The sequence below is a fragment of the Macaca nemestrina genome, chromosome 5 (genome assembly GCF_043159975.1).
Source record: "Macaca nemestrina isolate mMacNem1 chromosome 5, mMacNem.hap1, whole genome shotgun sequence".
NCBI classification, from domain to species: domain Eukaryota; kingdom Metazoa; phylum Chordata; class Mammalia; order Primates; family Cercopithecidae; genus Macaca; species Macaca nemestrina.
This window is the reverse complement of record NC_092129.1, coordinates 147,067,875-147,072,663: the sequence shown is the minus strand read 5'-3', so window position 1 is coordinate 147,072,663 and position 4,789 is coordinate 147,067,875. Positions and strand designations below refer to the sequence as shown.

The following is a 4,789-nucleotide window of genomic DNA, read 5'->3' as shown; positions in this document are numbered from 1 at the left end:
GCACAGATGACGGCGAGGAAGTGCCTTGTCCAAGGTCACACAGGCAGTTGTTCACCAGGGTGGGACCAAAGTGCATCCAGAACTAGGCAGTGCTGGGCAGCTCTCTTGGGTGTAGTATGTAGGAGTGGCAGGCCAGAGAACAGACAGGGCCCAGGGACTGAGGGTGGGGAGCCCAGATCCAAGGCTGCCTCTGTGCTCTGGTTGGCTTTGGGAAGGCGGGCCTGGCTTGGGCACCGTGCCCTCCAAGCCTCCCAATCCTATCCCCCCAACCTTAAATATTAGAGATAATGCATGTGAAGTGCCTAGCGTGGAGGTTGTTTTGTGGTGATGTCAACCAGAATGAGTCACATCCACCCCTCCCCTCTCCTCCTCCTCCACACACACACACACAGCTCAAGGCCTAGAACCTCCTGGGATCTTTCTCCCATATCACCACCTTCTTTCTTCTGAGTCCCTATAGCTATTACACACATTTGGTACTCACCACCTGCTGGCTTGGGTTATTATTTAACCTAACATGCAGTGTGTTTGTCTCTTCAATTGCCCAAGGGGAGGATATCATTTCAATACACCCAATATTTATTGAACATGAACTCCGGTGCCGAGCCTGGCCTGTGGGGGATGAGTTGGAATGGTGGCGGGAGGCGGGGGCAGTAGAGGAGAGGGCTCAAAGAAGAAGCAGACTTTGTTTCTGCCTCAAGGACTTTCTAATCTGGTTAGAAGAACAGGATTAGTAAACAGATCGCTAGAATATGAGACAGGCCACACGCTGTGCCGTGAGAAAGGTACAAACTGAGTGTGCTGGGCGTTCAGAGGAGACGGGAATCAGATTTGGCTGGCACTGTTTCAAGGAAGCTTTATGAACTGGAGCAGCAGAGATGGGTAGACAGGGAGGACGGGCACTCCTGGCATGAGAAATGGCACAGCAAACTGTGAAGGTGGGAAGGAGAGAGAACAAAGGACTTCAGGACTGTGTCTTAACCTCATAGTGACATTCTCTAGCAGGACCCAACACAGAGCCTTCCTCATGGCAGACGTGCTATATAAATGTTTTGTCCCCTCCCTGGTTTGGAGACAGTGGGATCTTTAGGACCAGCACTTAGTGATGTCTTTCCACAGAAGGATGGGTAAGGAGAAAACGTGGCTCTGAATAAACCGGGGGTTTGGAGCTAAACACAGGGAAGGGTCAGATTCCAGGGTCAGCTTGGGGTCGTCTTCCTTGGCCTTGCCCTTCTTCCACCCTGTCGTCCACACCCACCCGCCAGTGTCTGGGCTCTCCCTACTCCCGGCGTCCTGCCAGGGATTTCCCAAACCGTCCAAAAGGGCTGGGCTTGGTTTGCCAGCCCCGGGAATCCCTGGAGTCTCCGTGTTCCAGGCTGCTGTGAAGGATCAGGGAAGGGAGGCTAGGAAAGGGGAGGCTCCTCCTGGGGATTGCTTGAATTGGCCCCCTCAACACGGGCTTCCGTTGTCACATGACTGCGTCCCAGGTCTCGCAAGTCTGGGGCTGGCGAGCTCCAGCTATCCTCCTCTTGCCTCCTGGACTGAGCGATGGAGAGGCACGGACTGAGCGCTGGAGAGCGCTGGCGGCAGCCTGGGTGGCTCCTTCTGCTCGTAGAGCTCCCCACACCTGCTCCCTCCCCCAGCTGTGCTAATCCAGGCGCCACCCAAGCCTGGGGTACCCAACCAGGGGCAAATGGGGGATGGCTAGGCCTGGGTGCTCCAAGGCCGGTGAGTGGGCAGGGCTGCGGGGCCCACGCGCACCCCGGAGGTTGCTGGCCAGCCCCTGCCCCAGCGTGCAATCGCATGGTTGCGGCGGCCGGGAGGCTGCGCGCCGAGCGCAAGCCGCGAGCACAAACAGGGCGAGGAGGCTGGTGTGAGCGCCTGGGCCCGCTGCCAGCGCGCCGGGGCTGGAACACAATGTCCCGAGCGGGCGGGCGGGCGGGCGAGCGCGAGCGAGAACAGCCTGACTCAGCAGCTGGGTAAGTGGGTGTGCTCGCTCACCAGATCAACCGCTCTTGCAGCCTGCGGTCAGCGACGACCCGGCACTCGGCGGCTCCCTGGAACGGGAGGGGCGAGCGTACGGCCCGCTCCACTGCTTGCGCCCGAGCCTACCGCGCTGGACCTCCACGTGGCCGGTTTGCGCATCTCTCTGCCATCTAGCCCCTGTATTAAAGCGTCTCCCAGCCCCCAGCCTGAGCGCAGCAGGCTCTGCCCACCTGGGAGGAGCACTCTCCTCACCCCACCCGACAGGTGTGGCCAGGCACACAGCTGCTGTGTACATGTTCTGTTTTCCCCAAACCTCACCCCTCTGGGACGCCTCGGAAGGTCTTGGCATGGGGGATGTAACTCTTAGTTGCAAACAGAGGTAGGAGTTTGTTCTGGGGTAGTGGCGGAGTAGGGAGCCGAGGAAGAGGATCCTAGGAGAAAAGTGGGACATAGGGCAAGAGGATCTCCCCTATCTCTGTCCTCAGCTGACCCAGAGTTCAGAGTCTCTTCCTGCCCCCTCCCCTCAAAACCACAAGGCCCCTGAAGATTTCCTCCTCGGAGGGAGGGACAGGCAGGTGGTGTGGTGTTTTGAAGCCTGAGACCCTGCTTTTCTGCCCCCACCCCCAAACCACAATAAAGACCCAGGAATCCTGCCACCTAGCCACAAACCTCCTCCTTCCACCTCTATGCAGGGGAAATGGGGTCCCATTTGGGGTCCCCACTGGGGACTTATGCTGTCCCTATGCTGTCTCCTGGCATCTTGTGGGGCCATTGTGATGATGACAGCAGCCCAGAGCAGGGCTCTTCCTGGGGATGGGGACCTGCCCCACGTCCCAGCTTCCTGGGGTGCTGCGCAGTGCCCTGAGGGATGCTTTGTGCCTGGAGAGTGCCAGGGCAGGCGGGGAGGAGTGGTTCCGGGAAAGGCCCTGGCAGGCAGCATAGGCCTGGGCTCCAGGGCCTTTGAGGGTGGGCCTAGGGGAGGGACCTCAGGCTGCTGAAGTGCCTTACCTGGGCCTCCTGCCATCTGATGGCATCTCTGGCACCCTCTGTGGCTAAAGATGCCAACACAGGCCTGAGCCGTGGACCCCCTTCCCATACATACATCACACTTCCCACACAGGCTCTCACCCAGCCAATGCACACTGCATCTCCCAGTTGGGAGGCACCTTCACTGCCATCTACTCCCACCTTCTTCCTGATGCTTGAAATCTGTCCGTGATCCCAGGTCAGTGATTGCTCGAGGCTATGACAGGGACACTCTCAGACAGCAGCCCACTGCTCTTCTGGACTTCCCTATCTCCAAGTCCAGTCACCTACGGGACACCTGCCCTTACATGGCCTAGAAGTGACTGAACTCATATTCATGTCCCTCACACCAGCTCCTCCCCATTGCCCACCATGACCCTCCCAGTCCTGAAACTCACTGCAAAGGTAGATTAATGTTTAACTACTTTCTCTCCTTCATCATCCTTATGTCTGATATCTTATCAAATTCTTCCCTTTGTTGCTTTTATTTCAAAATATATTGTTTGTTCATTACTTTTCTCCTTTACCCTTTCCCCTCCAGCCCCATAGATTCCACCTTTGGCCCAAATTCTCACAGCAGCTGCTACACTGTCCTTTCTTTTTCCTTCCTCCTACACACCCTGCTGGAATAATCTTTCTCAAACATCATTTATTGTGTATGTTATCAACTTCAGACTCCTCAACCAAGCACAGTGAGTACACTAGCTAAGCTGTGTATTCTCTGTGAGATGGGACCTGAATTCACTCATGGCATGTCCAGGCCACAGGGTTGAGTGCAGTGCCTCCTGCACAGCAGGAGGGCAGCAAATGTTCCTCAAGTGACCCATCCATTTGGTGGTGTTCCCTTTCCACCGTTCCAATTCTCTCTCCTGCCTTGGTCTCCCCAGTCCCATCAAGCCTATTGGCTTCCCAATGCTCACTGGGGCCCTTTTGTTTTGAAGGGCCACTGTTTTTCATTTCCCCAAAATCTTAGGTGACTGGAGGTGGGGAGCTGGTGGGGAAGGGAGAGGCCGACATCCAAGTTAATATCAGGAAGGTTGTGGCAAATACCAACTGCAAAACCTTGGGTGCAGAGCAGAATGAGGGCAGATGCCTGCTAGGAGTCCCTGTTCAGTAAGAGACAAAACCACAGAGGAGGGCAGAATGTGGAAAGGAGAGTGGCATAACTAGTGGCTTCCCTCTGAGCCTGTGAGCTGCCTTTAATCTTTTCCTTTTTTTTTCTTTTTTTGAGATTGAGTCTTGCTCTGTCGCCCAGGGTGGAGTGCAGTGGGGCGATCTCGGCTCATTGCAACCTCTGCCTCCCCAGTTCAAGCAATTCTCCTATCTGAGCCTCCCGAGTAGCTGGGACTTCAGTTGAACACCACCACGCCCAGCTAATATTTGCATTTTTAGTAGAGACGGGGTTTCACCATATTGGTCAGGCTGGTCTCAAACTCCTGACCTCAGGTGATCCACCCGCCTCAGCCTCCCAAAGTGCTGGGATTACAGGAGTGAGCTACCGTGCCCCACCTAATCTTTTTATGTTTTATTGCTTAGTTATGTCCTGCAGTATTTTAAACCTCTTCTCCCATAGGCTGTAGGCTTTTTAATGGCAGGGACAGTGTCTTTTATTTATTTGACATCATCTACTTATTTTGAGAAGCAGGCTCGAAATACTTTGGAGGGCACATAAAACTTGGGTCTGGATCCTGGTTCCAACACTTAGCTGTTTGGCCCTGGGTAAGTCTCTTAACCTCTCTGAGCCAGTTTCTTCGTCTGTAAAAGCCGCTAGTGACAC

General features: G+C 55.3%; 1 long non-coding RNA gene across 1 annotated transcript; it reads right to left on the bottom strand.

Moving 5' to 3' along the window:
• Nucleotides 1-558: 558 nt before the first annotated feature.
• On the bottom strand, nt 559-4,466 carry LOC105474506 (uncharacterized). The gene is made up of 3 exons (XR_011623790.1): nt 2,656-4,466; nt 2,002-2,417; nt 559-930 (listed from the first exon to the last, which is right to left on the bottom strand). It is a non-coding gene; the product is annotated as an uncharacterized lncRNA (long non-coding RNA).
• Nucleotides 4,467-4,789: the final 323 nt, after the last annotated feature.